We start from the raw sequence: 12,653 nt of genomic DNA, 5'->3' as shown, positions 1-12,653 counted from the left end.
GACAGTGCTGGACACAAATAATACTCTATTGCATATACAGTTGGATTGTAAAAGCGATCACTGACCCAAACTCAGTCAATAAGTGCTGAGGGGTTTTTGTATTGACACTAACTGCTGTGCCATCCCAGTATATCACAGTGAGACACATCGTGTCAAATACTCCGGTGGACTGTTAACTGTAAAATACAGAGATTAAATTCCACAGCGGTCTAAAAAACCTGGTTCCGACTCCACTAAGAGTGCACCAGTGAGATATGTCAGTTTGTTCTGGTCATTATATTTATAAAACGGATTGGATTACTTGTGAAGCATCTGTGCAGATTTAACATGAGTATCAACATTAATAATGCAGAACGCTTTATACTTTAATACAATATATATTACTTCTACTCATTATGTGTATGTAAGCCTAAATTCCTGCGAAGCTCCTGGCGTGGTAGTGATCGCAGGTTTGAGCAAACTCCCAGTTTGGGGTTTTTGTATGAGGAGCTCGCTGTGTGCAGCACCGTGACCCCCCATATACTCCCACAGTGACAGGAACCCGCACAAATACTGCACTCACTCTCTGTGCAGCACTGACTCTCAACATTCACTTCAAATAGACATTCATTTCTGATCCAGTTTAGAATTTACTCCAACAGTATGAAAAACTGAATGAAACTGAACACAGTTCCAACCAACTCCCTCCTGGTATCAGTCAGATTGAACCGAGCATCATATCCAGCTCTACAATTGCTGACACTGTTAACTGTAAACAGGAGCACAACCAGAACATCTCCTCAGTACATCGGTTAGTGGGTTAGACATTTACCATTGAATTTTCAGTTTGTTATTTCTGTAACAAGCGGCTTGTGGTCTTGTTCTGAACACGGCCGTTAATATTGCATTTGACACAATTACTGACCGTCAGGTTACGATGGAAGTTGCTGAATTCCCCCTCGGTCTGTTCTTGTACGGGTCCAGCCCTGGTTCCTCTCGCTGTGGTCTCTAGCACAGTAATAGATGGCGGTGTCTTCGGTCTTCAGGGTCTTCATGTCCAACGCGAAGATGTTGTTTGAAAGGTCTTTGGACGCAGTAAATCGGCTCTCAATCCCGGGGGCGTAGTAGTTGCTGGATGAACTGTAGTAGTAAACCAGCCACTCCAGCCCCTGTCCGGGAACCTGTCGGACCCAGTTCATAGCATAGCTACCAAGATTGAACCCGCTGGTTTTACAGGTCAGTCTCAGGGAGTTCCCGGGATGTCCGGTCTCGGCCTCGGGCTGAGTCAACACTATTTCATCCGACTGGACACCTGAAAAAAAATCAAAAACCCCGAGGATTAATCCTGGTGAAATGATTTCTGACTCTGTAAGAGAGAGACTAACACTGAAACAGTAATAGTGAGAGACTTGGACAATTAAAACTACTCACCGGATAAGAAAACCAGCAACAGACTGAGAAAAATCGCCGACCCCATCCTTCTGGCAATGTGTGGGAAATGGTTCTGGCAAGAACTCACTGAGCAAACCTGCTCCCGGACTCTTGTGTTACGGACCCAGTGACCGGCAGTTAAATACCCGGCAGATGGGGGCGTGGTTAGAGGCGCCGCCTATTGATTCACTGATAGAGGTGTCTGCTGGAGCCACGTCACACCGTCCACATCACCAAGAGAAAGGACTTACATCTGGTCTGTAAATTAACCACTTTATATCCTCACTATTAAAGGAGGAGTGGATCTCTAAGTTTAAATTAAATTATCAGGGCTAAAGAGACTGCCAGTGTGTGTTACTCCATCTCCCGGTACCTGTCCCTTCACTCTGCACCAATAAAGTATCCACTCTATTATGAACTGCTTTAGGTCTATGTAACTTAATGCGGGATTGGGTAATGTGATTGTATTTACAATGTGGATGTCTATAGCTGCACGATTTGTGTCTGGAGATGAGTACAATACCCCCACATTATACAAGTGTCTTTCATTGCATTTCTCTAACTGCCCCCGAGTCTGTGACCCTAAGACAGTCCTTTATAAAATTAGCTGTATGATAAGGCCGCTTGCCTGATAATTAAGGATTGAGTTGACAGAGACACATAAGAATTTGGGGCCCGCCCGCTTCAGATCAGCTTCTTAAGAGAGAAGCCGGTGAATGACAACCGATAATACGATCAGTAAACCCCGGCATCCAAATCCTTGCAGCGACCTTTAATAACGACCTACTGTGTAACACACTGGTATCAGGAACACAGTGTATCAGGACACAGCGGTATGTTACAGAATGTCACAACATTAAATGCTTTATCTCCCGCTGAAAGATATCACAAACTGGACATGTCTCTACCCATTGGTAGCTGGGCTGTGAGCGGGCTTGTTCAGGAATCCAAATCAGCACCAATTAAACTGCACAGTGCGCAGCTGCTAATCAGTAATAAGGGAGCCTTTAGTTTAAATCAGGCACACAACTCTGAGAATATACAAAGTAGCCCAGCGGGTTCAAGGCAATTCCACCGCTGTATTATTTACTTTGGGATTCCCACTCAGCTCATTAACTTGTGTGTATGGGTTCATTAAATCTCTCCCCGGCACTTCATGCAGTACTGAATAAACGGGCTGAATTATCTAGAATTAACTTTATTTGAAAATAGATTTAATTGAATACCATATTTATCAATTTCTATTTTCGGATCTTATTTTATGATATTGTGAGCATGGAGTTTACCGAAAATCATTCTTTACAATTTAATATCATTTAAAATGTTTCTTTCTTTTAAGAGTGCTACTGAATCATTTAATGCTCAAATAGTAAAATCTCATCTTGATTCCATTCATATTGACGCTAATCTGCCCCACACAGTATTTGGCATCAACCCAGCCGACTGCCGTTAGCGAGGCTCAACACCCAGTGTCATTTACAGGAAGCATCTGGGGGTTCAGTGCAGTAAATCAAAGATCTGTTTCCTCATTACTGACCGCTTGGCTGAAAGTCAACTTCAAACCCTTTACATTGTCAATCAGGCCTATTTATATACAAATCTACCCAGCAACACTACTGGAGAAAATTTAATTATTTTAGTTGTATATCTATTTGTAACACTTCCCATCTCACAGGAATGGAAATATATCCAACGTCTCAGACACCAGTCAGCTGGAGGATCTGTCCAGCACATCACAGCCCTGTAATAGATAGATAGATAGAGAGATAGATAGAGAGATAGATAGAGAGATAGATAGATAGATAGATAGATAGATAGATAGATAGATAGATAGATAGATAGATAGATAGAGAGTGATAGATAGACAGATAGATAGATAGATAGATAGATAGATAGATAGATAGATAGAGAGAGAGTGATAGATAGACAGATCGATAGATAGATAGCTAGATAGATAGATAGATAGACAGCCGAATAGACAAATAGCGAGATAGAGATTTAGAGCGATAGATATATAGGCAGTAATTAGATATATAAATATAAATATCTACATATATATACTGATGGAGGATTAGATAAATGGACAATGGATGGATGGATGGATCGAGCTTTACCAATTTACACTTGTGTTGTTCTGTGCCAATTGCGCACAGATTTTTTAGTTAAGGATTATTTTTCCTGCAATATTTTCAATTTAGCTTTCGAGCGACCCACAGATTGTTTTAGATGGAGCCTTGTACCTTGACCCCACAGGGTGGGCTGATGAAGGGTCCTAGTATCCATACAGAACACTAACTCATCTGGTTAAGATGAACAACTGAAATTGCACACACAATGTATTTGCCATATATGTATATAATATACATGTGTGTCGGTGTGTGTGTACAAAACGCATTATTCTTAAATTTTGCTAGTGAATTCAACAGAGATAAAGGACTGACAAGACAATTTCTTTTTCAACGTTTTATTTCGTTTTATTCAAAATGTAATTGCAGAGCCTTTAATATCTTTAACATTTATTGATAACCCATTCACTGGCGGGCTCTTGTTTAGAAAGCAATGTCACATTGACCATTCCGGTCCCAAGTTCAGCATGTCTCTTCCCATTATAAATAATTTTTTGTATTTTTTGATGATGTATCAGGGAGGATTGATGAAGGGAATGCAATGGGTGCTGTTCACATGGATTTTGGAAGGCGTTTGACAAAGTACTGCATAGAATTCTGCTTAAATATAATGAGGATGATGGAATAGGTGGGTCAGTGGCAGCTTGGATAATGAGTTGGCTTTAGGACAGAAGACTGCGTGTAGTGGTAAATGGTTGTTTTTGAAGAATGGAGGATGGTGCACAGTGGTGTTCCCCAAGGGTCTGTGCGGGGGCCTCTGGTTTTTGTTATATATGTATATATATATTTATATATAAATGATTTGGATATGTTGGAATAAAGAGTAGAATTTCTAATTTTGCTGATGAGACCCAACTTGGAGGTGTGGGACAGAGTGACGATGATACCAATCGACTGCAACAGGATATAGATAAGCTAGCAGAGTGGGCAGAGAAGTGGCAGATGGAATTTAGTAAGGAGAATTGTTAGGTGATTCCTTTTGGCAGAATGAACAGAGAGAGGCAATATACACTTAGAGGCACAGTTTTAAAGTGTGTGCAGGGACAGAGGGACCTGGGAGTTAATGTGCATAAGTCCCCGAAGGTGGCAGAACATATTGAGAGTGTAGATGTCAAAGCATATGGGACCTTGGGCTTCATAAATAGAGGTATTGTGTACAAAACCAGTGAAGTTATGCTGAAACTTTACAGAGCGCTGGTTAGGCCACAACTGGAGTATGGCATTCAGTTCTGGCCACTACACCGTCGGAAGGATGTGAAGGCCGTTGAGAGGGTGCAGATGACATTTACCTGAATGGTTCCGGGGATGGGAGATCTTAGCTAGAAGGAGATGTTGGAAAATTTGGATTTGTTTTCATTAGAGCAAAGGAGGTTGAAAGGAGATTTGATAGAAGTGTACAAGATTATGACGTGTTTCGATAGGCTAGACAGAGAAAATCTGTACCCACCAGTTGATTGTATAAGGACTAGGGGACACAGATTTAAGGTTTTGGGCAAAAGATAGAGGGGGGATATGAGGAAAAGCTTTTTATGCAGTGAGTGGTGAGGACCTTGAATTCACTGCCGATGGAAGTGGTGGAAGCGGAGACACTCAATGTTTTCAGGGGGAGACTGGATAGGCACTTGAGGGAAATAAACTTGCAGGGCTACAGGGCTAGAGCGGGGGAATGTGACTGAATGGATTGCTCTAGAGAGTGCTGGCATGGACTCGATGCGTCGAATGGCCTCCTTCTGTGTCGTTATGACTCTATGACTCCGACTATATTCAGCTGGAAAGGGGATTAAATCACACCGAGGATAATGAGCAGCCACCCACCAGTCTCTGCACTTTATTGCCCAGTCATCACCTCACCTTCACAAAGAAGCTCATGATATAACACTCCAGTGTGTGATGATTGGTGTAAGTGATGGTGAAAGTGAAACTGTACCTGTTCCTGACGTGAGGTTAATAAATCTGTAAATCCCTGATTAATATTTCTCTCGTTTGGAAAGGAATGATACTTGTTACCCTCCAGCGAATTTCACACTATTTCTGTTTCCACAATCTTCTATTTCTTGACTATTCCCTTCACAGTTTCCTCTCCAAGCTCTTCCAGTATTTGTGGACACATACTGCTGATCCCCACATAATCAGTAGCTTAACCCTTTTAACGTGTTGATGTGTTTTTTACTCCAGCACTACAGGGAATAAGCAGAGGGTTTTTCACAGTAACGGGATTTCCTCCCAATTATGATATTAAATAATACATTGGGCGTGGGGAGTGTAAAACAGGCGCAATCACGTACTCCGCCCATTATCCGACGTGCCCAATATTCAGCTACGTTGTAGTCCGTGGACTGGAATATCAGGCCGTGCGTATAACGGGCGATCAATGCCACACCGCCTGTGCAGTGTCCCCAGCCCCCAACACAAGGTCCAATTTCAGGCCATTCTGATGAGGTCACATCGAGTACTCCAGTGGCTGATGGTTAGAGGTCACACTGATGTTGCTATGGTGACCAAGTGGCACTGATGACGCTGAATTGTTTTGATGATGATGACACATCATGATGATGTGTGTTGCTGATGTGAAGAAGCCAAACTGCTAAAACCGTAATGCAATGTACAGGAAGTTGAACCTATAGAAACATGTTGCAAGGGCACTGGAGACACACTATGTCATTTAACAATCCCAGGGCACGCACTGCCCAGTTTAGAAACAGAGTAAAGCTCCCTTTACACTGTCCCATCAATCACTCCCCGGGCAGGTACAGCCCAGGTTAGAAACAGAGTAAAGCTCCCTCTACACTGTGCCATCAACACTGCCAGGGCAGGTACAGCAATGGTTAGAGGCAGAGTAAAGTTCACTCTGAACTATCCCATAAAGCATTCCAGGATACATAGAGCATGAGGTAGATACAGAGTGAAACTCCCTCCATATTGCACTTCAAAAACTCGGAGGTAGCTATAGCAAGGGTTAGGTACAAAATAAAGCTCCGTCCACACTGCCCAATCAAACACTCCCAGGTCAATTACAACACAGGTTCTAAAAACTGTAAACCTCCCTTTACAGTGTCCCATCGAACACTCCCAGGGCAGGTATAGCACGGGTTAGATACAGAGTAAATCTGCCTCTACAATATCCCATCAAGCACTCACAGGGCAGGGACAACACGGTTTAGATAGAGATTAAAATCCCTTAATACCGACCATTCAAACACTCCCATGGAAGGTAAAGAACTGATTCGATACAGAGTAACACTCCATCTGCACCGTTATATCAAAAACTCACAGGGCAGTTATCGCACTTGTTAGATACTGAGTAAAGTTCTTTCTAACCTTTCTCATCAAACACTCCCAGGCTAGGTACAGCATGTGTTATATACAGAGTAAAGCTCCCTCTACAATGTCCCATCAAACATTCCCAGGGCCGGTACAACACTGGTTAGATACAGACTAAAGCTTCCTCTACACTGTCCCATCAAAAACTCCCAGGGCAGGTACAGTTCGGTTTAGATACGGATTAAAGCTCTTTCTACACTGTCAAATCAAACTGTGCCTGGAACCGAACAGCGAGGTGTAGATAGAGAGAAAAATCCTTCTACACGTTCTCATTAAACTCTCTCAGTTCAGGCACCACATGCATTATATACAGAGTAATGCTCCCTCTAAAATATCCCATCAAAAACTCCAAAGGCAGGTATAGCACGGGTTGTATATAGAGTCAAATTCCCTCTGCACTCTCCTATCAACATGTTTTGCACGGGTTAAATACTGTGTAAAGGTCCCTCAACACTGTCCCATCGAACAGTCCCAAGGCTGTACAGTACGTGTTAAATATAGAGTTATGCTCCAGCTACACTGTCCCACTAAACTCCAGGGTAGATAAGCATGCTTTAGATACAGAGTAAAGCTTCCTTATATTGTCTCAATAAACACTCCCAGGGCATTTAGTGCACGGGTTAGAAACAGAGTAAAGCTCCCTTCATACTGTCCCATAAAACACACCCAGGGCAGGTACTGCACGGATTTGATAGAGATTAATGCTCCCTTTACACTGTCCCATCAAACGCTACCAGGTCAGGTATTGCACGGGTTACATACAGAGTAAACATCTTTCTACAATGCCCATCAATCTTTCCTAGGGCAGCTAGAGCGTGGGTTAATACAGAATACAGCTCCCTCTACACGTTGCAGGCAAACATTTCCAGGAAGTTTTAGCAAGGTTTGGATACAGATTAAAGCTCTGACTACGCTGTCCCATTAAACAATCTCAAGGTAGTTACAGGATAGGTTAAATAAAGATGAAATCTCCCTCTGCATTGCCAACCAAACTTTACCAAGGCAAGTAAAGCATTTGATAGAAACAGAGCAAAGCTCCCTGAACACTGTCCCATCAAACACTTCTACTGCTGGTACAGACCAGGTTAGATACAGATAAACTCTCCCTAAAATGTCCGACCAAACACTGCCAGGACTGGTACGCAAAGGGTAGAAACAGAGTAATGCTCCCACTACACTATCCCTTCAAACACTACAGAGTAGATACAGCATTGGTTAGATAAAGAGTAAAGCTCTGTCTATACAATCCCATCTGACACTCCCAGGGCAGGTAGAGCACGGGTTAGATACAGAGTACATCTCCATTCATAGTTTCCCATCAAACAATCCAAGGGAATATGCAGCACGGATTAGATACAGATTAATTCTCCATCTGCACTTTACTATCAAACATTCCCAGGCAGATATTGCAAGGGTTAGATACAGAGTAAAGCTTCCTCTACAATGTCCCATCGAACACTCCGAGGCCATTTGCAACACAGGTCGGATAAAGAGTAAATCTCCCTCTTCACTTTCTCTTCAAACACTCCCAGTGCAGCTACATCATCATGTGTTATATACAGACTGTACAATGACCCATCAAATAATGCCACGGCAGGTCGAGCAAGCGGTAGACACAGAGTAAATCCCTTTATGCTGTCGCATCAAATAATCACAGGGCTGGAACAGCACGGGTTAGATACAAATTAAAGCTCACTCTATACTTTCCCATCAAACACTTCCAGAACATGAACAGCATGGTTTATTTCCAGAGTAAAACTCTCTCTCCACTGTCTCATCAAATACCCCCAGGACAGGTATACCCGCACTTAGCAACAGAGTAAAACTCCCTCTAAACTTTCCCATCAAACACTCCCAGGCGTGTATATTCAGGTTTATATACAGAGTAAACCTGTTTCTACACTCTCCAATCAAACACTCCCAGTACAGTGCTGCATAGATACAGGTTAATGCTCCCTCCGGTGTGTAATGGCACAGGATTAATGAATGATCTCATAGTAAAGGATTTTCTAGGAAAGAGTGAGCATTGAATGAAAGGACGCCAAATTCAGTTTGATGGTGAGAAAGTTGGTTCACAAACCAGTGCTTTGAAATTAATAAAAGGCAATTACAAACGTATGAAGGCAGAGTTGGCTACAGTTGACGGGGACAAAACATTAAAGGATAAGTCAGTAGAGCGGCAGTGGCAGATATTTAAGGAGGTACTTTGTAACTCTCAGCAAATATATATTTCAGTGAGAAGGAAAGACCCTAAGAGAAGGACGAACCATCCGTGGCTATCTAAGGAACTAAGGTACATTATCACATTGAAAAGAATGGCATAAAATGATAGCAAAATACTGCAGATGTTGGAAATCCGAAATAACAACAGAAAATGCTGGAAAAACTCAGCAGGCCAGGCAACATCCGTGGAGAGGAAATAGAGTCAACATTTCGGGTCAAACACGTTGTCAAGACTGAAGGCCAGGCTGGGAGAGATCCCACTACTAAACGCATCTTCCCCTCCCCTCCCGTTTCAGCATTCCGTAGGGACAGGTCCCTCCCAGACACCCTTGTCCACTCCTCTACCACCCCCATCACACCTTCCCCTTCGCCCGCCAACTTCCTGTGCAAGCACAGGTGCTGCAACACCTGCCCTTAGACCTCCCGCCTTCCCACTTTCCAGGGCCCCAAACACTCCTTCCAGGTGCAACAGCGATTTACTTGTACTTCTTGCAATCTAGTATACTGTATTCGCTGCTCACAATGTGGTCTCCTCTTCATTGAGGAGACCAAACGCAGATTGGGGGACTGCTTTGCGGAACACCTCTGTTCAGTCTGTATGGATGACACTGAGCTTCCAGTCGCCTGGCATTTTTATTCACCGCCCCATTCCCACTCAGACCTCACTGTACTCGGGCTTTTGCATTGTTCCACAGAAGCTCAGCAAAACCTCGAGGAACAGCACCTCATCTTCTGATTAGGCACTTTACAGCCTTCTGGACTCAATATTGATTTCAACAACTTCAGCTCATAACCTCGGCCCCGTTACATTGTTACTTGTTTTTAATCGACACCTTTGTTTTGGCCCTTTCCCCCCCCCTTTTTCTCTCTCCCACATGGCAGCTGTCTCCCATTCTGCCAGCACATTTCACATCTAATCTAGAGCCGTCTTTTGTCTCCACTGGTCCTATCACCATCTCATCTCGTTTTGAATACCTCATAACGTCTCTTCACTTCTCTTTTGTTCTCTGCCAACCTGGCCTTCAGTCCTGACAAAGGGTTTGGCCCGAAACGTTTACGTTATTTTCTCTCCACGGATGTTCCCTGGCCTGCTGAATTTTTCCAGCATTTTTTGTTGTTATAATGGCATAAAATGTTGCGAAGATTAATGGTAGTCCAGAAGATTGGGACACTTTTAGGTACCTGCAAACGATGACTAAAAAATTAATGAAGAGAGAGAGAAGATAGATTATGAGAGTAAGCAAGCAAGCGATATAAAAACAGAGAGTAAGAGTTTCTGGAGTTCTTTGAGGATGTAACGAGCAGGGTGGATAAAGGGGAACCAGTAACTGTTGTGTATTTGGATTTCCAGAAGGCTTTCGATAAGTGGCCACATAAAAAGTTTACCGCACAAGATAAGAGCTCAAGTGGTTGGGGGTAATATATTAGCATGGAAAGTGGATTAGTTAACTAACAGAAACAAGAGAGTCCAGATAAATGGATCAGTTTGAGGTTGGCAAACTGTAACTAGTGGGGTGCCACAGAAATCGGTACTGGGGCCTCAACTAATAGCAATCTATATTAATGTCTTGGATGAAGGATGCCAGTGTAATGTAGTCAAATTTGCTGATGATACAAAGATAAGTGGGAAAGCAAGTTGTGCAGAGGACACAAATAATCTGCAAAGGGATGTAGGAATGCTAAGGGAGCGGCCAGAAATTTGGCTGGGATAATATAATGTGGGGAAATGTGAGGTTATCCACGTTGTGGGAAAAGTAAAAAAGCAAATCATTATTTAAACGAAGACAGATTACAAAATGCTGCAGCACACAGGGATCTGGTGGTCCTTGTACATGAAAGACAAAAAGTTAGCATGCAGGTACAGCAAATAATTTTGAAGGCAAACGGAATGTTGGCATTTATTGCAAGTGGGAAGGAGTATAAATGTAGGGAAGTTCTGCTACAACTGTACAGGGTATAGATGAGACCACACCTCGTGTGCTGCGTACAGTTTTGGTCTCCTTACTTAAGGGTTTTTATCTTGCATTGGAAGCAGTTCAGAGAAGGTACTCTAGGTTGATTCCTGAGATGAAGGGGTTGTCTTATGAATAAAGGTTGCGAAGTTTGGGCCTATACTCATTGGAATTTAGAAGAATGAGAGGTGATCCTATTACAAATATAAGATGCTGAGGGGGCTTGACTAGGTAGATGCAGAGAGGATGTTTCCCCTCGTGGGGTACTCTAGAAGCAGGGGCAATAATTTTATAATAAGTGTTCGCCCATTTAAAAGGGAGATGTTAGGAATGCCTTCTCTCAGATGGTTGAGAATCTGTGAAATTATCTACCCCAGAGAGCTGAGGAGGCTGGGCCATTGAATATATTTAAGGTGGAGATAGACGTAATTATGAATGACAAGGGAGTTAAGGGTTATGGGGAATGGGCAGGCAAGTGGATTTGAGGCAAATAATAGATCAGACATGATCTTATTGAATGCCGGAGCAGGCTCAAAGGAACTAATGGTCTACTCCTGCTCCTATTTCCAATGTTCTTTTGTTCTTATGTACAATGTTCCATCCGAATTTGCCAGGGCAGGTAAAGCTCGGGTTAGTTACAGAGTAAAGCTTTGAATACACTGTCCCATCAAACACTTCCAGGACAGGTGCAGGGCGAGTTAAATACAGATTAAAGCTCCCCCTACAATGCCCATCAAACATTGCCAGGATAGGTAAAGCAAGGATTAGATACAGAGTAAAGTTCCATCTACACTATTCCATCAAACATTCTGGGGTAGATACAGCATGGGTTAGATACATATTAAAGCCCCCTCTATATTGGCCCAGCAAACAATCCCAGGGTAGCTACAGCATGGATTAGGGACAGCGTAAAAATCCCTCTTCAAGGTCCCATGGAAAATTCGCAGGGAAGTTACTGCATGGGTTGGGTACAGATTAAATCTCCCTCAACAATGCCCCATCAAACATTCCCAGGACAGGTGTAGCATGGGCTAGATACTGAGTAAAGATCCATTTTGCCGTCCCTTCAAACAATCACAGGGAATGTACTGCATGGATTCCATACAGATGAATGCTCCATCTACACATTCTCATCAGACACTCGCAGGGCAGCACAGCAAGCTTTATTTTCAGAGTAATGCTCTCTCTACATTGTCCCATCAATCAATTCCAGAACTTGTACAGCTTAGAAACATAGAAGATAGGAGCAGGAGTAGGCCATTCGTCCCCTCGAGCCTGCTCCGCCATTCAATGCGATCAAGGCTGATCATTCAAATTCAGTACCCTGTCGCTGCTTTCTCCCCATATCCCGTGATCCCTTTAGCCTTAAGAAATATATCCAACTCCTTCTTGAAGATATGTAATGAATTGGCCTCTACTGCCATCTGTGGTAGAGAATTCCACAGGTTCACCACTCTCTGGGTGAAGAAATTCCTCCTCCTCTCTGTCCTAAATTGCTTACCCCTTATCTTTGGACTATGACCCCTGGTTCTGGACTCCCCCGCCATCGGGAACAGCCTTCCTGCATCAGAATAAAGCTCTCTCTATTCTATCTCGTCAAATACTCCTGAAGCAGATACAG

The sequence above is a fragment of the Somniosus microcephalus genome, unplaced genomic scaffold, assembly GCF_052327205.1.
Source record: "Somniosus microcephalus isolate GS21.2 unplaced genomic scaffold, FLI_Smic_1.0 unresolved_chr3, whole genome shotgun sequence".
Lineage (NCBI taxonomy): Eukaryota > Metazoa > Chordata > Chondrichthyes > Squaliformes > Somniosidae > Somniosus > Somniosus microcephalus.
The sequence above is the reverse complement of the archived record's forward strand: the minus strand, read 5'-3'. Positions refer to the sequence as shown.